General features: G+C 35.0%; 1 protein-coding gene across 1 annotated transcript in view; it reads right to left on the minus strand.

The window, feature by feature from the left end:
• The window catches only part of RNGTT (RNA guanylyltransferase and 5'-phosphatase), a 329,799-nt gene that overhangs the window by 191,405 nt on the left and 111,912 nt on the right, over positions 1-26,482 (minus strand). The window lies entirely within an intron of this gene.

Genomic DNA, 26,482 nt, shown 5'->3' on the forward strand with positions numbered 1-26,482 from the left:
CCCTCACTGGGACAGTATATCAGGATCCCCAGGGTCACAGGAAGACCAGGGGAACCTGAATGTGGCAGAGCTCCCATGTATTGGAGCAGACAAGCCAGTTGCAAAGAGTGAGCCCAGGAGTGGGCTCTCAGCTTGGGGTTGTCATAAACTGTGATCCGGGACACAGTTGGGCCACTGCTCTTCAGGCAGAGACCCAACAAGTGGCAGAATCAGTGAGACCCACCTTCCTCTGTTGGGAAGAGCAGTACAGGAGAGCACCGCAGGACTCTGCTGGGTTTGGAGCCTCAAAAAAGGGTTGTGTGCCTGACAAAGAAATGCTCTGTCACAGGCTGGGTAAGCAGAGAGTGCAGCTGGAGACCAGGGAGACAGAAATGATTAACTGTTTTTCTCTGAAAAACTCCTTTTCAAGCCATTTTTAATTTTCTTTTTTATAGCCATTTATCCCTTCATTGTATTTAATCTTATTTTTGTGTATATATAAGTCTTTCCTTCTCTACAATTTTGCAGTTTTTTCTAAGAGAACAAAATACACCTAAAATTGACTGTATGGCTCTGTTCTATCCCCCTGGTCTCATCATATTCTTTTTTTCTTTCTTCCTTACTTTTTCTTGTTTTTTTTTTTTTTTCCGGGGGGGGGGTTCTTTTGTTATTTTTTAATTATCATCTTTATAATATAAGGATATTCTATCCTTTCAATGTATTTAATTTTATATATATGTATATATACATATATATATACATATATGTTTTTCCTCCTTTACATTTTTGAGAAGTAGTTTCCTCTAAGATAATGACCAAAATGCCCTCAAGACATAATGTACTGCTCTTTTCTCTTCACTTCTCAGTTTATATCCCTTCCTTTTGTTATTGTTGTTATTTTTCCTATTCTGTTTTTTCCTTTTAATTTACATTTTAAGAGTTACATTCTATCCTTCCACTGTATTTAATTTTACTTTTGTAAATACATCAGTTTTTCTTTCTTTACAATTCTGGGATCCAGTTTTCATAAAAAACAGACCAAAATACATACAGAATTGAGTGTATTACTCTATTCTGTTCACCTATCTTAATTATATTATCTCTCTTTGCCCCTCCCCATTTCAGGTCTCTTCTGATTTCATTAGTGTTTATTTCTCTGGGATTCTTGTTGCCACTTTATTATTGTGTTCTTTTAGTCATCTATTCTTCTCTGGACCAAATGACAAGACGGAAAAACTCACCTCATAAAAGAGAACAAGACACAGTACCAACTGCCAGGGACCTAATCAGTAGGGACATTAGTAAGATGTCAGAACAGGAGTTCAAAATAACAATTATAAAGATACAAGCTGGGATTAAAAAGGCAGAGAAGACACTAGAGAATCCCTTTCTAGAGAAATAAAGCACCTAAAATCTGACCAAGTCAAATCAAAAAGGCTATTAATGAGATGCAATCAAAAAAGGAGGTTCTAATTGCTAGCATAAATGAGGCAGAAGACAGAATTAGTGATATAGAAGACCAAACGATGGGGAATAAAGAAGCTAAGAAAAAGAGAGATATACAACACTGGATCACAAGAGAATTTGAAAGACAGGTGATACCATAAACTGAAACAATATTGGAATAACTGAAATCCCAGGAAAAAGGGAAAAGAGAGAAAGGAGAGGAAAACATATTGGATCAAATCATAGCAGAGAACTTCCCTAATGTGGGAAAGGAAACAGGCCTAAACTCCAGGAGGCACGGAGATCCAATCCCCCCAAAATCAATAAAAATAGGTTAACACCCCAACATATAATAATGAAACTTATGAATCTCAGAGACAAAGAGAAAATCCTGAAAGCAGCTCGGGACAAAAGGTCTATAACCTACAAGGGTAGAAACATTAGATTGGCAGCAGACCAATCGTATCCGCAGAAACCTGGCAGGCCAGAAACGATTGGCATGATACATTCAGGATGCTAAATGAGAAAAATATGCAGCCAGGAATACTTAATCCAGCTAGGATATCATTCAAAATAGAAGGAGTGATAAAAAGCTTCCAAGACAAACAGAAACTAAAAGAATTTGTGATCACTAAACCAGCCATACAAGAAATACTGAAAGGGGTCCTCTAAACAAAGAGAGAGCCCAAAAGTAACATAGACCAAAAAGGACAGAGACAATATACAGTAACAGTCACCTCACAGGCAATACAATGGCACTAAATTCATATCTTTCAACAGTTACACAGAATGTGTTAAATGCCCCAATCAAAAGACAGAGGGCATCAGATTGGATTTAAAAAAAAAAAAAAAAAAAAAAAAAAAACACACAAGACCCATCAATATGCTGTCTGCAAAAGGCTCCCTTTAGACCCAAAGACACCTCCAGATTGAAAGTCAGGGAGTGGAAAACCATTTATCATGCTAATGAACATCAAAAGAAAGCTCAGGTGGCAATCCTTATATCACACAAACATGATTTTAAAAACCAAAGACTGGAATAAGAGATGAGGAAGGACACTATATAAAACTTAAAGGGTCTATCCAACAAGAAGATCGAACAATTATAAATACTGATGTCCCTAATGTGGGAGCAGCCAATTATATAAACCAATTAATAACAAAACCAAAGAAACACATCAATAATAATACAATAATAGTAAGGGACTTTAACACTCTGCTCAAAATACACAGATCATCAGACCATAAATTCAAAAAAGAAATAAGGATTTGAATGACACACTGGACCAGATTGATGTTACAGATATATTCAGAACATTCCATCCCAAAGGAACAGAATACACATTCTTCTTGAGCGCACATGGAACATTCTCCAGAATACATCACATCCTGGGCTGCGAAGGTGGTTCAACATCTGCAAATCAATCAATCTGATACACTACATAAATAAAAGAAAGGACAAGACACTCTCAATTGATGCAGAAAAAGCATTTGACAAAGTACAACATCCTTTTTGATTAAAACTCTTCAGAGTGTAGGGATAGAAGGAACATAATTCAATATCATAAAAGCCATCTATGAAAAGCCCACAGTGAATATCTTTCTCAGTGGGGAAAAATGGAGAGCTTATCCCCTAAATTCAGGAATAACACAGGGATATGATCCAAAGGGGCACATGCATCCAATGCTTATAGCAGCAATGTCCACAATAGACAAACTATGGAAAAGAGTCCAGATGTCCATCAGTGGATGAATGGATAAATAAGATGTGGTATATATATAGAAAAGAAAAAGAAAGGAATCTTACCATTTATAACAACATGGATAGAACTAGAGGGTATTATGCTAAGACAAATAAGTCAGTCAGATAAAGACAATTATTACACAATCTCACTGATCCGTGGAATTTAAGAAACAAGGCAGAGGATCATAGGGGAAGAGTGGGAAAAAATTAAACAAGACTCAATCAGAGAGGGAGACAAACCATAAGAGACTTTTAATCTTAGGAAATAAACTGAGGGTTGCCGGAGGGGAGGGGACTGAGAGGATGGGGGGCTAGATGATGGACATGGGGAGGGTTGTGTTGTGGTAAGCACTGTGTGTTGTGTGATACTGAGGAATCACTGACCTTCACCTCTGAAACCAATAATACATATGTGTTAATTGAATTAAAATAATTTTTAAAAAATGAATTAACTCTATAGCTTACAAAAGGATAAAAATGAATAGGGTATGTTTTGTGATCTCTTTCTCTTCTATGTGTTTGAAGAGAATAGCAACTGACTGATGAGACATGTATACAATAAAATGTCTCGGCATCCAAAACAAAAACATAATTTTTTTTTAAATGCAGCGTATTTGTCTGTAGTGTCACTTGTGAATATCTTCTCCCATTCCATGGGTTGCCTCTTTATATTGCTGACTGTTTCCTTTGCTCTGCAGAAGCTTTTGATCTTGATGAAGTCCCAAAAGTTCATTTTCAATTTTGTTTCCTCTGCCTTTAGAGATATGTCTTTAAAGAAGCTGCTGTGGCAGATATCAAAGAGGTTACTGCCTATGTTCTCCTCTAGGATTCTAATAGATTCCTGCCTCACATTGAGGTCTTCTATCCATTTCGAGTTTATCTTTGTATATGGTGTAAGAGAATGGGCAAGTTTCATTCTTCTATACATAGCTGTCCAATTTTCCCAACACCATTTATTGAAGAGACTTTTTTCCACTGTATATTTTTTCCTGCTTTGTCGGAGATTATTTGACCATAGAGTTGTGGGTCCATATCTGGGCTCTCTACTCTGTTCCACTGCTCTCTGTGTCTATTTTTGTGCCAGTATCATGCTGTCTTGGTGTTCCCAGCTTTGTAATATAGCTTAAAATCAGGCAAGGTGATGCCCCCAGTTTTTTCTTTTTCAAGTCAGAATGGCCAAAATTAACAAGACAGTAAACAACATGTGCTGGAGAGGATATGGAGAAAGGGGAACCCTCTTACACTGTTGGCGGGAATGCAAGTTGGTGCAGCTACTTTGGAAAACAGTGTGGAGATTCCTGAAGAAATTAAAAATAGAGCTTCCCTATGACCCTGCAATTGCACTATTGGTATTTATCCCAAAGATACAGATGTAGTGAAAAGAAGGGCCTTCTGTACCCCAATGTTCATAGTAGCAATGGCCACAGTGACCAAACTGTGGAAAGAACCAATATGCCCTTCAGCAGATGAATGGATAAAGAAGACACAGTCCATATATACAATGGAGTATTATGCCTCGATCAGAAAGGATGAATACCCAACTTTTGTATCAACGTGGACAGGACTGGAAGAGATTATGCTGAGTTAAATAAGTCAAGCAGAGAGAGAAATAAGCCAAGTCAATTACCATATGGCTTCACTTACTTGTGGAGCATAAGGAATAACAGGGAGAACACTGGGATAAGGAGAGGAGAAGGGTGTTGGGGAAAATCAGAGGGGGAGATGAACCATGAGAGATTGTGGGCTCTGAGAAACAAACTGAGGGTGTTGGAGGGAATGGGGGGTTGGGTGAGGCTGGTGGTAGGTATTAAGGAGGGGATATATTGCATGGAGCACTGGATGTGATACATAAATAATGAATCTTGGAACATTGAAAAAATTAAAGTTTTTTTTAAAAATGCAGTGTATTTGTGTGTGTGTGTGTGTGTGTGTGTGTGTTATGTATGTATGTATACATATGTTTGACATATTTTAGTGGGGCTTTTTTCATGTTCTTTATTTGAATAACCGTAAATCTTACCCTTGTTTGGTGGCTGAAACTACAGTTTGTCATACAGTGGTATTGGTGTTTCTTCTATGGTGAAGCCCAGTATTCTCTACTGGTCTCCTCCTGTAATAGTTCACTGCTGCTTCCAGAAAACAATGGCTGGACGACATTGCTCTGATTATGAGCACTGTTTTTAAACATTTTCTCTGCATATCAAACTTATGGTTGCCATATTCCATGTGTTCATTTAAACTTTAAGTTTCCCCCTAACATCAATTCCACTCAGAACCCAGCAGACATGTTCAACTGAGGCAAGACTAAGAGTACACTGGTGGAAAACAAAATGAAGACAAAACAAAACAAAACAAAAAACCCACAGATGCTCTGATCTCAGCCTAATCTATTTAAATAACTATTTTATTTGATCCAAATTTATAAGTTGGAATGGAGAAAATATAGAGCCCTGTTCTCTATCAGGAAAATACATTCTTCCCTATTTCACAGCCCATGTGTTTTCACACCTCTGAAAACAGGACATATCTTACAATCAATCGATGACATATCATAGTTTAATTGGCAGAGGTCTCTCTTATCCAGAGTACCTAAAATAAGGACATGGTCATATAACTAGAATCCTCTTCTTTGGTAAAACAAGGTACAAGAAAAATAGTTTTGGTTGAACAACTTAAACCTGCAAAACCAAATATGCACTAGAAACATACCTGTGATTTACAGTTTTTCTCATGCATTTGTCTTCAGAATCTTAAGCATTAGTAAGACTACTTAAACCAATAAATTTAAGGCTTCTCTGAAGCAACTGCCAAAAGCAATTTAATGAATAAATACAAAACCACAACCAATTAGTTAGACAACAGGATTTTACCACATATTAGTGGTTCATCTGTGACTCCACAATTAAAACAAGTTTTTCAGTGCTTCACCTGAACTCTGTGAAGTCATCATCACAGGTCATATTCACCAAGTAAAACTATACATCGAAATAATACTGCAAAAGCACATAAAATAAAAATCCACAAATCAATTTTCCTAGAAATTTTGAAATTCTTTTAAAATTTTATTCCAATCATTCAATGGTAATTCATCAGTTTTCTGTATTTTACTTTGGCTCTGTCTGGAGCATAAAAATGACTAGGCAGGTATGTGTTCAATGACCAAGAAATATAATCCGACTAAAAAATATATGTCCCTGATTTTCCTTATCCACTCTGAAAGTTTACATTTTCTCAATCATGTCTCAAAGTCCATTCCCATTTATATACATTATCTTTTCAGTTCTTGGGGGAGAACTGAAATACATACTGCAGATTTCAAGAAAGTCCCAAGTTATTAAATATCCACTCTTCCACTAATGTGACAAGTAGTGAGCTTTTTTAATTAAAAACATTAAGATGGACTATAAAATTTACTTTCAGACTCATGTGCTAGAACCAAGGACCCTCTATCATTTCAACAATGACCAATAGAACGTTCACTTATTTTTCTTTTCTTTTTTTAATTTTATTTATTTGACAGAGAGAGATCACAAGTAGAGAGAGAGAGAGAGAGAGAGAGGAGGAAGCAGGCTCCCCGCCCAGCAGAGAGCCCAATGTGGGACTCGATCCCAAGACCCTGAGATCATGACCTGAGCTGAAAGCAGAGGCTTAACCCACTGAGCCACCCAGGCAGCCCAGAACGTTCACTTCTTTTTCTATGCAACTCAGGAAAGGACAAATGCTATTATTGAACTTCAGTCTTTCATTTTAAAATTCTAATAAATCTCCTAGGTCAGACATTAATATCAAGTTACTGGCTCACACTGATGAGAGTTACACTCTTAAAAAAAAAAAAGTGTTCAGTTGAATTTGAAGACATTTGTGCAATATGTCAATCCTATGCTTTTGTTAATCTGCGGCAGATTCACAGCCACAGTGGGTTGGGACAATTAATCCCTAAGAATTTTTCAGGAAAGAACTGCCCCCTAATCATTTTCGAGGCCAATAATTTTTTTTTTCCTTCTGAATCTAATACATATCTCCTGAATGTTAACTGTAAGACAAATTTTAAGCTATTACACTGAGGAAATACAGAGGAATTTCCCCATCTTAGAATGGTGAACTTTCATAAAAATGTTTAAAATATATTTGGCACCAGAAATAATGATTCTTTCATGTTTTAGAGAATTAACACCCATGTTTCAGATTTACTACCCCAAAAAATGTTTCCTGGGACAATGAATATCAAAGCTCACCATACAAAAGCAATTCTCTTTATTATATCTTACTGTGATTTTCTTAAATCCTCCTCTCTAATAGTAAATGAATGAAACTGAAGGGATCCATCAGGCCATATTTAATTTCAATAATAAACAACATATTAATAGACCAGATAATGCAAAACTGAACACCAGAATTATGAGAATACATAAAGTTATCCTCATTTTATCTTGCATCTACCTTTAAGCCAAAAAGATTTCACTGTTGTATCTATAACTACATAAAAAACTAAGGACAGTCAGTGAAAAACCTCAATGTGTGAATAACAGACCTTCACGTTTAAAGCAAAGACTCTTCTCATCAACCACAGTTGCAATAACAAACTCTCAAAGATTCTTTTTCTTTTACTATAATACAAACAATACAACACAAATAAAGTCACAGACATTTGTATATATAAATAACATACCGTATGGCTAGATTTTCTTTATGAACTACTAGTCTTAGACAAACAATTAAGAACTTTATATTTAAAGATAGAATAAGAAAATAAAAGCAGGTCATACCTAGAAAATAAATCTGAATGTCAAATGAAATACACAAGTATAAATAAAAACCTCAATTTCCTACCTAGCAAAGTGTACAAAAAATAATAAATGATAAATTCTAATTAAACTAGATGAGTACATCCCTTGAGAAGTTAAATGTAGTAGAAGAGTAACTTTTAATTATAAATCTCTGTTGAATCCTTGCAAGTGTCATCAGAAAAATCTTCACATTTATTACTTTTTCACCCTACACAGCATGTATTTTACTTTCAAAACAGCAGTAAACAAATCATTGTGAAAATGTTTTCCACAGAATCTTAGTAACACAGTCAAACTGGACATGAGAAAGTAAAATGACTTCAAACAGAGAAAAGCAATAAATTTTTTGCTAGGAACTTTCAAGAGATTATTAGGTCTTTTTCTTTTTTATTTGAATGTATAAGATGAGAGAGAAAGATGGCATCTTGCTTAAGTTTTTAATCAAGTACAATTTCCAAAAATCATTCAAGATCAGTTTCTTGCATGTTCTTTGCCTGGGTTTTAACCACATACAACCCCACAGGGAATATAACTACCCCTAAAGACAATAGGGAGTTAGAAGAGGCAAACAAGCAGGAAATGAAGAAAGACAACTTACTATTTCAGGAGAAAAAGACATCACAGGTGTGAAATAATCCAAGATCAGGTCTGATCATATTAAAATAAAAATGAGGAGTTTACAAGAAAGAAAATGAATTATTTTTGCCAATTAGTAAAAAAATAAATAGGCAATTAGGCAAAAAATTCATTAGTCAATCTTACTGCTTTTCATAAACGCCTAAAAATTTAGAGTGATCTTTCTACCTGTTTATGTAACAGATAACCACTATGGCCTGAAATTAAGAGGAAAATAATAATAAAATGTAAACGAAAGCAGCTTCTCAAACTAAGCAAATACCAAAAGAGCTTTGAAGTTTAACATATTGTCTGTCCAGCAGCTCTGATACAAACTTTCCAAAACCTCTACTGAAACACCTAAGAAAAAATGCAGTATGAAAAATTTAAACCTCATATCAGGAAGAAAAAAGCTCATATGCCACCAGAATTTCAAGGCCAACAGATCTCTATTGAAAAGGTTGATCAAGGGGCACCTGGGTGGCTCAGAGGGTTAGGCTTCTGCCTTCAGCTCAGGTCATGGTCTCAGAGTCCTGGGATCAAGCACCACATCGAGCTCCCTGCCGAGCAGAGAGCCTGTTTCTCCCTTTCTCTCTGCCTGCCTCTCTGCCTACTTGTGGGTCTCTCTCTCTCTATCAAATAAATAAATAAAACTTAAAAAAAAAAAAAAAGAAAAGGTTGATCAATGGACCTTGTACATCTTGCAGACAGCAAGCCTGACCGACAAAAATGATCCACTCAAATTCCCTATAGATGATAAATTCTACTATAGATCATAAACACAAGGTTTATACCAACCAAACAGAAACCAGGCAACTATAGCTGCTCTTCCATGTGTGTCTACAGCATCATAGAGCAAAGTGCTCCTATAACCCTTTCTTCCCGAACTTTTCTAGATGGTTTCAAAGGGTGTCTATAGGGGGTCCCTTGGACTCTTTCAGATGTTCCAGGAGGTCAAAACTATTTTCATAATAAAGTTAAGTAATAATTTACCCTTTTCCCTATCACTCTTTTAAAAGTACACCCTGTAGTTTTTCAAACTGTATGACAGATGACATTACAACAAACTGAATCCAACTGTCTTCAAAGAAGCCAGACATTAATTTGCAAAAAGGCAAAACAATGCCACTCTTCACAGTATATTGTTTTGCTTTAGAATAAGTAGTAATTTTTCACAAAAATGTTATTTCTATTAATATAGTAGGTTTACTGTTTATTTAAAAAAGTATCTTCAGTTGTAATTTCTAATATGATAAATATCACTAGGTATAATTCACATAATTTTTAAAAACTCTCCTAAGTCCTCAATAATTAAAATGAGTATAAAGGAGTCCTGGACAAAAAGTCTGAAAACTGCTACTCTAAACAATCTAAATGTCTTAAAGAACTTCACTTACTTTGCTGATACAAACACTAAGTCCAAGAAAATAATTGGGAAGGAAGAATATGTATATTGGTTTCATGTTCACTCATTAAGAAAAGTGAGGTAGTTGAAAAAAAAGACAGGAGCCTCCCAGAGAGCAGAGCATATTGGAGACTAATATTTATATACTCCATCTGTTCAGAGGATCATGCAACAGAAGACAAAGGAATATTCCATTTTACTTTAGCATAGTCCCAGCTAGACAAGTGACACAAATGTAAATTAGCATGCCAACTGAAATTTAAAGAGGGCACACAAGAACAATCAACAATCTTTGTCATCTAACAAACACAAGGACTAAATGAATCTTTCATCATTTAAAGAAAGAAATATCATCATAAAAAATCACAGGAAAACTAAAGCTTTAAACATAAATTCAATTGAATAATTCCCTTAAAAAGAAGTAAATTTTTAGAAAAATTTTGTATCTTCAATAGGATGCTAGAGGACAAAATCTCTCAAGAAAAAGAAAAACAGAAATAAAAATACGAGAAAAGAAGGAGATGAGGAGAAAAAAATAACAGGATGAGATTAAAAGGAATACAGGTAAAGCAAAAAGTAAATATTGCAAAAAGGGTAAAAGAAAAGTCCATATTAGGAAAAATAAACCAACATTAGGGAAAATTAAATTTTCATTTGAGACCAATCTCAACATTTTCCAGAATGCAGGAGAGGGAAATGGGGGGCGGGGGAATGGAATCGATATATTATGTAAAGATAATCCATACCCAAAGTGACAATGTTAAGTATGTCCAAAAGAAGCAGAACACTTAGAAGTGATGCAAGGAAAACTGATGCAAGGAAATGATGTGTTGAATATTCACATGTCTTTCTTGAAAATGTACTTTAGTGAGCAATGCAGTTAACAGTTAACTGTACTTCACCCCCTCCAGTCAGAGACACCAATAAAATGACAAAAATGGAATTAACTCAGAACAATAAAAAGCAAGTGGAGGATAACTGTTAGATGAGGAGGAAGATTTCAAAAAATTTTTGAAACATAAAGAGGACAGAAGCCTGTTGACATATAAACTAGAACACACCCAAAACCATGGTGGGAACTTCACTGAAGGAGATAGAAGAGCTCATCATCAATAAAGTGACTGAGGGGAAACTCTGAAAACTGCTAGGCCATCAAACAAGAACGAGGATCACGCATCACTTAGCTACTGTATTTGTAGGTTCTGCCATTTGTATTTCAGAATACAAATAACTATGTTCTAATGAACAGTTCAGGACATTTCAACTTTTTAAAAAACTGGCCTGTGCTTATTAATTCCCTTCATTTAACAGTAGCAAATTCCAATGATACATAGGCATATCTCCACAAAGAAACCTGAACTGTGATTCTGTTCACATTTCTTTAGCCAAAAATAAATCTTGTAAGAGAACTTAATGTCATCACTAACAAAACCCATACATCTGCCCAGTGCTTTAATCAAATGAAAGGCTTTCAAATTATCGCCTGAGGTTGCAGCATGAACACTGATGCAGTTCTCTCCTTCTCCTCCTGTAAATCATCTCAGTAACAAGATTTTTACATGTGATTTTATCAAAGAAACTTTTTTTAAAGAACTCAAGTTTTCGGCAAAACTCAGAGGCAAATATTAATCCACAGACTCTAAAATACAAATGTAGATTACAAAAAGTAGTTAGAATCCAAGAGAAAGGGGTCTAAAGGAAAGTTCAGAGTGTGGCTAGAAGAACTAGCAGCAGATTCCAGAAATTGTACACAAAAATACACTCCTTGAAAGTACACAGTTTGCCCTTAAGTGCAAAAGCGTATTTCAAGGTTTGAAATAATAGAAACCAGTATAAAAAGTGTCCCAGAAGAGTTCAGAACAACAGATTTGGTGGGTCTACTTAAAAGAATCACACAGAAAAGGCATACCACCTAGAACAAGCTTGACTCTGTGAACAAGTATGGCCAAAGTAAAGCTTTGGGTAATATAATCTGTACTCTCATACCACACAACCTTCTGCAAATAACTGATCGAGGCATATCTAATTTCCTTAAAGATGGGTAATATTAAGGGAACTGACACAGCATCAGTACAAAAGTACTGAATGAAAGAGGCAGAAATGTAATACTAACAGTGCAAACTTGACCAAAAAAAAAAAAAAAACTGTCATACACAGGTGACAAATTTTACCAAAGTCTTTATCATAATTTCTTAAAAATTAACAAAACTCTCATTGCTATAAAGAAAACCAACAAAGTAGAAATATAAAGATTCAAGGAAAAAGATGGCAAAACAACTGAAAAGGGAGTATAAAATGACAAAACACAGCAAATAGTTCAAATAGTTCAAAATAGGTCAAGGGAAAAAAATCATACAGAAATGAAGGAATAGAGAGAATATCTAATAATACAGAACAAGGAGCAAGAGAATATAGATTTAAAGGACACAATAAAATGAAACTGAAAAAAGGGAAAAGAATTTAAAAGGGTCAGGACATCAATTTTAGATTTAGAGCAATGGTTCTCAAAGCAGGGTCCCTAGACAAGGAGCTGCAGCTGCAGCTTCACTTGAGAATTTGGGACAGTGCAAATTCTCATGCCACTGGAGACTTACCAGACTCAGAAAATCTGGGAATGGAACACAACAGCTTGTTTAACTAGCCCTCCAGATAATTCAGATGCTCACTAAAGGTCTGAGAACTGCTGTCTTGTAAGACGGAAAAGGAGACACAATATGAACACAGCCAAAATGTCCATCCACTAAGGAAAACCAATCAACACAACATCACAAATATTTAAAGATAAAAGTTAAGAAAACTTAAAACTTGGAGAAAACTTAAAACTTGTATCTCCATATTAAGAAGGGCATAACTGCCAGAGAAAACAGACCTAGGACAGTCAACTCCAAGACATATCTAGGAAATTAGTGAACTTTAAAGATGAAGATTATTTCTTTTAAGCAAAGGAACAAAAAGATTAAGTTAATTAAAGTGGAGGGAAAAACCCACAAAAAATCAGATGGCATCTTATTGCTTCACAACAACATTAAATATTACAAGACAGTGGAACACTCAAAGGTTAAGTGTGAGCCAGAATTTTATATTCCTCCAAACGACCCTTCAAAAATAAAGGTTACAACAAGCAAACCCTTCTAAACAAACATGCAAGGACTAAGGACCACTGTTCTCATGAAATATTCTTGAGAAAACCACTAAGAGATAAACTTCACCCAAGCAAGAATGGGAGAAGGAAGGGCACTTGGGTGGCTCAGTGGGTTAAAGCCTCTGCTTTCAGCTCGGGTCATGGTCCCAGGGCCCTGGGATCAAGCCCCGCATCGGGCTCTCTGCTCAGTGGGGAGCCTGCTTCCTCCTCTCTCTCTCTCTCTCTCTCTCTCTCTCTACCTGCCTCTCTGCCTACTTGTGATCTCTGTCTGACAAATAAATAAATAGAATCTTAAAAAAAAAAAAAAAGAATGGGAGAAGCAGTACAACATAATTAACTGTAAAATAAAATAAATGTGGGATTAGAAGGAAAGAAGAGATAAATATCAACTACCTCAATAATATGAAAATAATATAAATAAAAGTTGACAGGAAAAAAGGGAGGAATGATGGGTTGGGACTCCAAGTCTGCAATTTAATATTAACAAATCAAGTCACAAAAGTATATTTTACAGTAGGAAAATATTATTATTCATTAAAAACTAATACTAGAAAAATGGGAGTAAAAGCAAAAACATTTTATGCATAGACAGGGTTTAACAGATATTTAAATAAATACAAAACTGAAGATGGCATTGAAAGATATAATTATGAAATTAACCACTAGAACAAAATACAGACCATCCAAATACCAGAAAAGTAGAAATACATCCACCCACACACATTTTAACAGCAGAATGAAAGAGTTGTGGTAAACTATGAAAATAGAAAACATAACAAATGATGCTACCTAACATATCTATCACATGGATAAATGTAAATCGAATAAATCATCACTTTAAAAAAATAAAAGAGTTAAATACAAGTCCACATAAGAACTTGGACAGAAATGTTTATTGCTACATTCTTCACAATAACCAAAAAGGAAAAACAACTAAAAATATCCATCAACTGAAGAATAGATAAACCAAATGTTAATATTACCATATAATGAAATATTATTCAGCCATAATAAGGAATGGAATACTGATTCATGAGACAACATGGATGAACCTTAAAAATATGAGGCTATGTAAAAGACGCCAGTCACAAAACACCACATATTGAATGATTCTGTTTCTATGAAACGTCTAAAATAGGCAAATCTTTGGAGACAGAAAGTAGACCATGCCAGCCAAAGGCTACAAGTTTGGAAGAATTAGGGAATGGGCACTAACAACTACAAAGTTTCTTCTGGAGGTGATGGAAAACGTTCTCAAGTTCATTGTGGTGGTGATCACACAACTCTGAACTGTGCAATAAATTGAATTCATTGAAGCTGTACATTTTGAATGAGTAAATTATATGATACGCAATTACATGTCAATAAAGCTACTTAAAATTCTAAATAATAGAAGTGCTACAGTATAGATCACAAAGGACAAAAAAACTTCACTGTATACAAAGCACATACCTAAAATAGTATAACTGAAAACCCTTTTAAATGGTAAGATGGACAAAGGCAAATACAAAGAAAAAGAAATAAGGCTCACAGTATTAGTCACAATCTTAAAAGTCAAGACCAAAAATAAAACATTAAACCAGTAAAAAAAAAAAGTTTGTTAAGTCTAAGGAAGATAAATCCAAATGAGTAAATAATTATCTGTGAATTTATCATCACCAAAAAGCACTGTATTCATATATGAATATGCATGAAGAAACTTTAGAAGACATTATACTTAAACAAACAGACACTAGCAGTAGGAGGCTTTCATTCACCTTATAACAGAGATTAGTCCATAAAGATCAACTGAACCAAAAACAAATATGAATATAAAGACTAAAATAAAAAACATAATTAGTAAGGTAAATCTGATTGACACATATCAAAATCTTTACCCTGAAATTATAAAAATAATATCTTTTGAAGGGTCTAAGAAACAGTCCAAAGAATTAATAACACCTTATAAGTTCCAAAAGGCAGAAAAATACAGATAATTTTCTTTTATCTTAACACAACAAAATTTAAAATAACAAATTCAGAAAACAAAAAGAGTTTCACCTTCAAATTTCAAAACTCTTTAACAAGCATGAAAAAAAAACAAAAAATAAAAAAAAATTCAGAATTCTTAAAAATGTAACAAAAGTTACCCGATATCATACTCTAGTTATCAGACTATGGCAGGCCCAGAGGAAATTTTAAGCACTAGTATCTGTAAGAAAAGAATGAGATTCAATGAATTCAGGGCCCAACTCAAAAAGTTAATAAAGTACGGGGTACCTGGATGGCTCAATCAGTTAAGCAACTAACTTCTGGTTTCAGCTCAGGTCTCATGAGTCATGAGATCGAGCACAATGTCGGTCTCTGTGCTGGGTGTGGAACCTGCTTAAGATTCTCTCTCTGCTTAAGATTCTCCCTCTCCTTCTGCCCCTTCTCCCACTCCCACACACTCACTCTCTCTCTCTAAAATGAGTAAATAAATCTTAAAAAAAAAAAAAAAAAAACGGTTAAGTACAGTAAAATAGAGGTACAAACCAAGATAATAAAATAAAAGTAGATTTTTCTTAGGAAAAAAGCAGAAATCAGTAAGTGAAAGCTGATTTATTGTAAGGGGCAAAAACTTAAATAGCTACCATTATTAAGAAAAAAAGCAAAGAAAAAAGCAAAGAAACAAATATTCAACTAATAAATCCTGAGAGGAAATAACCACAAAAGCAAAAGAAATGTAAAGTCTTATAATTAATTACTTTCCTCAACTCTGTACAAATCATTTTAAAATATTAATTAAAATTGGTACTTTACAAAGAATGATAATTTACCAAAACAGACTCCAGAAGAGAAAGAAAATCTAAACAAACCAATTTTCATAGAAGAAGCAGAGGAAGTCCAATATATCTGTTAACAACCCCAAAACACTAGGACCCAAATAGTTTCATAGGAGAATCCCATAAAACCCATCAAAACTAGGCAATTCCAATGGTATTAAAACTACTCCAGAACATAGCAAGGAAAAAAAAAAAAAAAAAAAGGCAAGAAAGCAAGCCCTACATTCTTTTTATGAAGCAAGTATAACATTGAAGTAAAAGTTACCAAAGATTTACAGAACAGGATCATTTATGAACATCAACACAAAAATCCTAAATAAAATGTTGGGAAAAAACTGTGCAGTACCTCTTTTAAAAATAATATATTGTGGAGAGATAATCCATGTTCATGGATAGGAAGACGCAATAATGCCAAAATGTCAGTTCTTCCCAACTTGACCTATAGATTTAAGGCAATCCCAATCAAAATGCCAGCAAATTATTTTGTGGATACTGGCAAACTGACTCTAATGTTTATATAGAGAGGCAAAAATCCAGAACAACCAACATAATATTAAAAAGAAAGAAAGCTGGAGACCAGATACTACCTGACTAAGATTTACTACAAAGCTACAGTAATCAAGATAGTGTAGTATTAGCAAATGAATGGACAAACAGCTCAGCAGAACAAAATACACAGCCTAGAAACAGACCCCCATAAATACAGTGAACTGATATATGACAAAGGAGCAAAGGCAATACAATGGAGCAAAGACAGCTGGTAGCACTAGAACAACTGATTATCAGACGCCAGAAAATCAATCTAGACACAGACCTTACGTCCTACACAAAAATTAACTCAAAATAAATCACAGACCTAAATGTAAAAAGCAAAACTATTAAACTCCTAGGAAATAACTTAGGGAAAAACCTAAATAACCTTCAGTATGGTGATGCCTTTTTAGATATAATACCAAAGACATGATCTATGAAAGAAATAACTGATAAACAGGACTCTGTTAAAATTACAAACTTCTGCTCTGCGAAAGACAATATCAAGAGAATGAGAAGATAAACCACATACTGGAAAAAAATATTTAAAAAACACAATCAAATAAGGACTCTTATCCAAAATATCCAAAGACTCTTAATAATAAGATGAACAACTCAATTAAAAAATAGGTCACAGACCTTAACAGACATTTCATCAAAGAAGATACAGAGATGAAAAATAAGCATATGAAAAGATACTCTACATCATATGTCAGGGAATTGCAAATTTTAAAAAAAATAAAATAAAATAAGATAGCACCATACACCTATTAGATTGGCCAAAATCTAAAATACTGACAAGAGCAAATGCTGAGAAGGATGTAGTGAGCATCAACATGACCTCCCCAGACCCCTCAGAATAAACTAACTTCAGTGAGCAGCACAGAGCCAACACTGGTGGCCTAACTGGCTTATACCAAGCCCTGCCCTCCTGCAGTCAGCTGGATGTTGCTTTTCTTAGGCAAGTGTGCCTGAAAACCAGGGCAGCAGGCCCCTCCCCCAGAAGACCAGCACAAACCCCAGCAGGCACCACGTTTACTGACCATAGTTCTGCAAAGCTTCAGCTCTAGTGGAAACAGCATCAGGCCCCTTTTAACGAATAGACAAGGGCATACCTAGTACCCTGCCACATTCTGGCTAGGGTCCAAACACTTCACAATGCAAGCAAGGAGAACTCTGCCAGGACTGGCCTGAGGGAAAGAGCACCAAAAAACACAGCAGCAGAGTGGACACAGCACACACCACAGACCCTTCCTGAGGCATGAGGCCCTGGAAAGTATATGACCTCTTCTTCACAAACCCATTACTCTCAGGGGCAGGTAGCATAATAGGCTTTCTTAACACACTGAAGAAGACACAGACATAGACAAGATGCTAAGACTGAGGAATTCATCTCAAAAGAAAGAACAAGAAAAGTTCAGAGCCTGGGATCTAATTGAAACAGATGTAAGTAATATGCCTGATCCAGAATTTGAAGCAACAATCATAAGGGTACTAGCTGGGCTTGAGAAAAGCATAAAAGATACCAGGGTCCTTCACCACCGAAATAAAAGACCTAAAAGTTAGGCCAGAATGAAAAATGCAATAAAACAAGATCTGAAATCCATTGGATGTAATGACCAAAAGATGGAAGAATCAGAGGAACAAATAAGTGATACAGTATATAAAATTATGAAAATAATGAAGCTGAAAAGAAGGGGGAAAGTAAAATATTGGATCAATGTAGACAGGAAACTCAGTGACTCCATAGAACATAGTAACATTCATATTATAAGAAGAAGAGAGGGAAAAGGGGGCAAAAGATTTACTCGAGGAAATTACAGGTGAAAACTTCCCTAATCTAGAGAAGGAAACAGGAGGTATAGGGAACTCCCAACAAAATCAACAAAAGCAGGCCAACACCAAGATACATTGTAGATAAACTGCAAAATGCATATATAAAGAAAAAAAGTCCTAAAAGCAGAAAGACAAAGTCCCTAACTTACAGGGTAAAATAAATAAGGGAAGATCTGCTTAACCGCAGATCTCTCCACAGAAACTTGGCAAGCCAGAGAGTGTAACAGGATATACTCAACAAGCTGAATAGGAAAAATATGCAGCCAAGAATACCCTATCCAGCAAGGCTGTCATTCAGAATAGAAAGAGAGATAGAGTTTCCCAGACAGAGGTGCCTGGGTGGCTCAGTCGGTTACGCTTCTGCCTTCAGCTCAGGGCATGATCTCAGGGTCCTGGGATGGAGCTCCGCATTGGGCTCTCTGCTCACCGGAGAGCCTGCTTCTCCCTCTTCCACTCCCCCTGTGTGTTCTCCTTCTCTCTCAAGTAAAGAAATAAAATCTTTTAAAAAAGAAAAAAAAAAAAAGAATGGATGCTATGCTTTTTCTGCATCTAGTAAGAGAATCATATGGTTCTTCTCCTTTCTTTTATTAATGTGGTATATCACACTGATTGATTTGCAGATGCTGAACCACCCCTGTATCCCAGGAATCAATCCTACTTGGTCGTGGTGAATAATCTTTTTAATGAACTGTTGGATCCATTCTTGGTGAGTGTCTTGATGAGAATTTTTGCATCCATGTTCATCAGAGACATTGGCTTGTAATTCTCCTTTTCAGTGGGGTCTTTGTCTGGTTTTGGAATCCAGAAAATGCTGGCCTCAAAGAAAGAGTTTGGAACTTTTCTTTCCATTTCTATTGTTTGGGAATGGTTTGAGGAAAAATAGGTATTAACCTTTCTTTAAATGTTTGGTAGAATTCCCCTGGGAAGCCATCTGGCCCTGGACTTCTGTTTTTTGGGAGATTTTTTATTATGGATTCAATTTCTTTGTTGGTTATTGTTCTGTTCAAGTTTTCTATTTCTTCCTGCTTCAGTTTTTGTAGTTTATAAGGTTCTAGGAATTTAACCATTTCTTCCAGATTGTTCAGTTCGTTGGCATGTAACTGTTCATAATATTCTCTTATAATCGGTTGTATCTCTGTGGTATTGATTGTGATCTCTCCTTTCTCATTCGTGGTTTCATTTACTGGGATACTTTCTCTTTAGTAAGATGTTCTTTAGCCTGCATGTATTTGTGGTCTTTCAAATTTTTTTGTGGTTAACTTCAAGTTTCATAGCATTGTTGTTGGAAAATATGCATGGTATGATCTCAATCTTTTTGTGCTTGTTGAGGCCTGATTTGTGACCCAGTGTAGTATGTGATCTCTTTGGAGAGTATCCCATGTGCACTCAAATGTGTGTTCTGCTGTTGAATGTGTATTCTGAATGTGTATTCTGCTGCTTCAGGATGAAATGTTCTGAATCTGTTAAGTCCATATGGTCCAATGTGTCCTTCAAAGCCATTGTTTCCTTGTTGATTTTCCGCTTAGATCTGTCCATTCCTATAAGTGGGGTATTCAAGTCCCCTACTATTATTGCATTTTTATCAATGAGTTCCTTTATGTTTGTTGTTATTTAGGTGCTCCTAAATTGGGGGCAAAAATATTTACAATTGTTAGATTTTCTTGTTGGATAGACCCCTTTATTATGATGTAGTACCCTTCTTCATCTCTTGTTATAGTGTTTGGTTTAAAATGTGGTTTGTCTGATATAAGTATTGCTTCTTGGGCTTTCCTTTGATATCCATTTGCATGGTAAATATTTCTCCATCCCTTCATTTTCAATCTACAGGTGTCTTTAGGTCTAAAATGAATCTCTTAGAGGCAACATATAAATGGGTCTATTTTATCCATTCTGACACCCTATGTCTTCTGATTGAAGCATTTAGTCCATTTACATTCACAGTAATTACTGATCTGAATTTAATGCCATCTCATTACTTGTTTTGTCATTGTTTCTGGAGATTTCTCTGTTTCTTTCTATGTTGCTTTTGGTCTTTCTTTCCTACTCAAAGAGTGCCCTTTAGTATTTCTTCACAAACTCTTTTAGTTTTTGTCTGGGAAGCTTTTTTGATAAAAACCTCAACAAGGTAGGGAAAGAGGGAACAAAGCTCAACATCATAAAAGCCAGATATAAAAGGCCCAAAGCTAATAATCAGCCTCAATGAGGAAAAACCCTCTAAAGTCAGGAACAAGACAGGGATGTCCACTCTCCCCAATGTTATTTAACACAGTACTGGACATCCTAGCTTCAGCAATCAGACAACAAAAAGAAATCAAAGGCATCCACATCAGCAAGGAAGAAGTCAAACTTTTACTATTTGCAGATCACACAGTAGTCTATGTAGAAAACCCAAACAACTATACCAAAAAAACTGTTAGAACTGATAAACAAATTCAAGAAAGTTGTATGACACAAATCAACATACAGAAATCTACTGCATTTCTATATACCAGTAATGAAGCAGTAGAAAGAGAACTCAAGGAATCTACCCCATTTACTACTGCACCAAAAACCATAAGATATGTAGGAATAAACTTAACCAAAAAGGTTAAAGACCTGTACTCTGAAAACTAGAGAAGAACACTTATGAAAGAAACTGAAGATGACACAAAGAAATGGGAAAGCATTTCATGCTCATGGATTGGAAGAACAAATATTGTTAAAATGCCTATACTACCCAATGCAATCCACACATTTAATGCAAGGCCTAACAAAATACCACCAGCGTTTTCCACAGAGCTAGAACAAACAATCCTAAAATTTGTATGGAACCACAAAAGACCCCAAAGCCAAAGGAATCTTGAAAAAGAAAAGCAAAACTGGAGGCATCACAACTCTGGACTTCAAGTTATATTACAAAGTTGTAGTGATAAAGACAGTATGGTAATGGCACAAAAACAGACACAAAGACCAATGGAACTGAACAGAAAACCCAGAAATGGACCCATAACTGCATGGTCAACTAATCTTTGACAGTGCAGTAAAGAATATCCAATGGAAAAAAGACAGTCACTTCAACAAATGGTGTTGGGAACTTGGATGGCAACATGAAGAAGAATGAAACTGGACCACTTTCTTAAATCATATACTAAAATAAATTCAAAATGGATAAAAGACATAAATGTGAAACAGTAAACCATCAAAATCCTGGAGGAAAACAAAGGCAGTAACCTCTTTGACATTGGCTATACCCGCTTCTTACTAGATACATCTCTGGAGGCAAGGGAAACAAAAGCAAAAATGAATTATTGGGACTTCAAGATAAAAAGCTTGTGTACAGTGAAGGAAACAATCAACAAAACTAAAGGCAGCCTTCAGAATGGAAGAAGATATTTTTAAATGACATATCTGATAAAAGGTTAGTATCCAAAATACATAAAGAAGTTAACAGACTCAAATCAAACTCAAAAACAAATAATCCAGTTTAAAAAAATGGGCAGAATGGGGTGCCTGGGTGGCTCAGTGCGTTAAAGCCTTTGCCTTCAGCTCGGGTCCTGATCTCAGCGTCCTGGGATCGAGCCCCGCATCGGGCTCTCTGCTCAGCAGGGAGCCTGCTTCCTCCTCTCTCTCTCTGCCTGCTTCTCTGCCTACTTGTGATCTCTGTCTGTCAAATAGATGGATAAAATCTTTTAAAAAAATAAATAAATAAATAAATAAATGGGCAGAAGACATGATTAGACATTTTTCCAAAGACACACAGATGGCTAACAGACACATGAAAAGATGTTCAACATAACTCATCATCACGGAAATACAAATCAAAACTACAATGAGATACCACCACACATGTCAGAATGGCTAAAATTAACAACACAGAAAACAACAAATGTTGGCAAGGATGTGGATAAAGGGGAAACCCTCTTGCACTGTTGGTGGGAATGGAAACCAGTACAGCCACTCTAGAAAATAGTGTGGAGGTTGCTAAAAGTTAAAAATAGAACTACATTAGGATCCAGCTATTACACTACTAGGTATTTACACAAAGGATACAAAATACTGGTTTAACAGGATGTTGGGGCACCTGGGTGGCTCAGTGGGTTAAGCCTCTGCCTTCAGCTCAGGTCATGATCTCAGGGTCCTGGGATTGAGCCCTGTATCGGGCTCTCTACTACTCAGCAGGAAGCCTGCTTCTCCCTCTCTCTCTGCCTGCCTCTCTACCTGCCTGTGATCTCCGTCAAATAAATAAATAAAATCCTTTTGCGAATAAATAAATAAAATAAATTTAAAAATTAAAAAAGGATACATGAACGCCGATGTTTATAGCAGCAATATCAATAATAACCAAATTATGGAAATAGTCCAGCTGTCCAACAACTGATGAATGGATACACACACATACACACAAACACACACGCAATGAAGTATTATTCAGCCATTAAAAAGAATGAAATCTTGCCATTTGCAACGACATGGATGGAGCTAGTGAGTATCATGCTAAGCAAAATTCAGAGAAAAACAATACCATATGATTTCACTCGTATATGGAATTTAAGAAAGAAAACAAATGAATGGGGGAGGGGAGGTAAACTAGAAAACAGCCTCTTAACTATGGAGAACAAAATGAGGCTTACTGGAGGGGAGGTGGGCAGAGGGATGGGTTAAATAGGTGATGGGTACTAAGGAGGACACTTCTTGTGATGAGCACTGGGTGTCATATGTATGAAGAATCACCAAATTCTATACCTGAAACTAAAATTACACTGTACTGTATGTTAACTAACTAAGATTTAAACAAAAACCTGAAACTAAAAAAAAAAAAAAAATAATAAGTTGTGAACCTAAAACTGCTCTAAAGAAATTATAATAAAGTCTTTAAAAACAATAACAACAATACATTAAGATTAAGTAGGGCTTTTCACATCAGGACATATTTCCATATAATTCATAAGATAAACAAATCTAACAGAAAAAGAAAACAATTATACCGATAGAAGATAAAAAGCCATCTGACAACACCGAATACCTGTTCTTTATTAAAAGCAAAACAACTTAGTAAAAATAGAATCAGACACTTGTTTAACCTGATAAAAGAGATTCCAGACTCAAAGGCAATATACTTTTAAGAATCACCAGAAGCATTCCCACTCAAATCAAGAACAAGACAAGGATCCCTATAACTATCACTACAATTTAAAATTGTACTCATGCATAATTGAATAAGAGAAAAATTAATGTATGAAAAATCTAAAGAGGAAAACTATGTCTATTTGTACTTAATATGATTAATACCTAGAAAACCCAAGAGAATCAACTGTTATTACAAAGAGTATCAAAATACAGTGAGAAATATATAAAATTAGCATACTAAAATCAAAAGCTTTCAAATTTAAAAACTTATCTTGTATAAAAGGCATCTGCTAAAGTCCTACAGGTAACACCACCCTTAATAGTTAAAAACAAACTTTTCCTGCTCCAAAGAAAATGAGCAAATAAGGCTGTTCACTCTCACTACTTCCATTCAACATTAAATAAGAGGGTCTAGCCAGTGCAAAAGGCAACAGAAAAAAATAAAAGGTATCCAGAATGCAAAGTAAAAGTAAAAGTGCCCCTTTTTTATAGATTACATGCTTGTCTATGTAAAAAGAACTGATGAAATCTACAAAAAGCTAATAGAAGAATAAGTGAGTTTAGCAAGACTACAAGAAAAAAATCAATATACAAAAATCAATGTATTGCTATACATTATCAACAATTAGAAATGGAAAATTTTTAAATAGTATTTATATCAAACAGTATGAAATAAACTGAAAAGAGTCAGATGAGTAAAACCTGATCCTTAAAAACTACAAAAATGTCCGAGAGAAATTAAAGACCTTTAAATTAAAAGGAGAAAAATACCAGGTTGATGAATTCGAAAATTCATCATTGTTAGGGTACCAATTCTTCCCCCTAAATATAGTCAATCCAATTGCAATCCAAATTCCAGCATGGATTCTGTAGACACTGACAAGCTTATTCTAAAATTCATATGAAAATGCAGAGGCCAAGAATAGCCAAAACAACTTCAAGAAAGTAGTACAGAGTTGGAAAATAATCCTATCCCATTGAAGATTTAATCTGAAAAGTAATCAAGATGGTATGGTACTAGTGTAAAAAGACAAACACAATCAAGGGAATAGAACAGAGAGACTAGAAAAAGACCTAAACATACATGACAACTCAGTTTTCAAAGATGTAAAATCAAATCAATGAGAAAAGGACAGTCTCTTCAAGAACTGGTGCAGAAACAATCGGATATTCATACGCAGAACAAATAAACAAAAATCTACCAAACAACAAAAAACAACTCAAATGTCTAAGCTAAAAGTTAAATTATGGTACACTGATAAGAAGGAAATCTGCACATTTGTTTAAAAAAAAAAAAACGGATGATCTCTACATACCAATAGGGCAAGGGGACTCAAAATGTATTGTTAAGTAAAAAAAAGTTCAAAGCACAGAACAGTGTGTTAATAATCACCTTTTGGATTAGGTTGGTAAGAATATTAATAAATGTATTTGCTTATATATGCAGAGGAAAATTCTGACGGATATAGTTAGTGCTAATGGCAATGGTTGTTCTTCTGAGGTGATAAATGAATAGGAAGCTTTCAGAGAAACTTTGCTACATGACTTTGAAAATTTATAATTCTTTTTTAACTGGCTTTCTAGCTGTAAATACAAATAAGTTATAATTTGAGAAGTTGCTACTTCTTTTTACCATACTGGATATTATATTCTAACTATGTATATTAAAAAAAAACTGAACAACTCACTATCTCTTCACTGGGCTCAAATGACAAGTTGAGTAAGTTTTTAACAGAGCTACATAAAGTCCTAAAATCAAAGTTATCACCACAATTTTATAGATATACAGAAATGAAATTCTATTATTTTCTGCAAAAACATATGCACTCTTCAGAGTTGTAAACTTTGTTTAAAACCAAATAAAAACTAGTATTCTTCATAAAAATGATATATACACCTCTCACAAACACTTTATCATTCATAATATCACTAGTTCACCCATTCCCATTAGCAGTGATAAAAATAATAAGAATCTCTACAGCAATAATCTGTTAACTGTAGCTACTATCCTGTACCTGGTGTTACTACAGTTTTACCCTTTAGAACAAGTCTGCTACAAAATGCACTTTCCTTTTGTATAACTGGGAACAAAAGAATAATAACTGGAAAATGGGGGGAGAGAGTTACAGTTAAAATTCCAACTAGTATTCCTTTAAAAAGAGAATATCCTAGGATTTTTTTTAAAGTGGTTATATAAGCTAAGAATAAAGAAAAAAAGTTTTTCTAGTGAAAAACTCATGAAAAATTGTTCAACCCAACTGTAGCATATCCTTAAAGAACAGTTCTAATAGTTATCCACCGCAAATATTTCGAAGTAGCACTGATTCTGACTCAAGAGATATATGATCTAAGACACATTTTCTTAAATGCTGAACTTGAATTACGACAGCACAAGCTGTCAAGTTATTTTTTTTTAAACTGAATGCAAACTGAAACCATGTGGCTTCTACCCAACTTTTACACTGATTTATAATTTCAAAAGTATTTCTGTAAGAGTACATTGCTCCAGTTAGCCAATTTTCACCACTGCCATGGCCCACGTTAATTGTCAGTCAACTTTGTTCTTACCCTACAGATTGAGCAGGGCCCCGAGGTAAATACCCCAATAACATCCCTGCTACCACAACAGACACAAAAGGCAAGCAGTGAACTGTGGGAAGAGCACAGCAGCAGAGATCAATTATGTCAACCATGACAAGCAGGTGTTACGCAACATATCAATAAAAATAGAATGATAGCTTTGTATATCTTGACAGTTAAAAAGATGGGCACTGGGCAGTGCTGGGATTACTGCTACTATTATATCCAAGGGTTAATATCAAATTAAGTGGATATGAGCAGAAGCAGGTAAGATACAACAAAAATTTATATCATCAGGCAAGTGAGATTATACGACAAAGGAGTTTAAAACACGCAATTACGTATGTTGTTATACTTCCTATATTATTCTATAGGAATAGAATCATATCTATTATATGATAGATGATATCTATCATATCACCATTCTTCTCCAAACATAATAATTTCATGGTTCATCTTTACTGTCAAATACTATGTAGCAGTTAAAAATTTAATATCTAAGCCCTG

The sequence above is a fragment of the Lontra canadensis genome, unplaced genomic scaffold (genome assembly GCF_010015895.1).
Source record: "Lontra canadensis isolate GAN:19392208 unplaced genomic scaffold, GSC_riverotter_1.0 scaffold14, whole genome shotgun sequence".
NCBI classification, from domain to species: Eukaryota; Metazoa; Chordata; class Mammalia; order Carnivora; family Mustelidae; genus Lontra; species Lontra canadensis.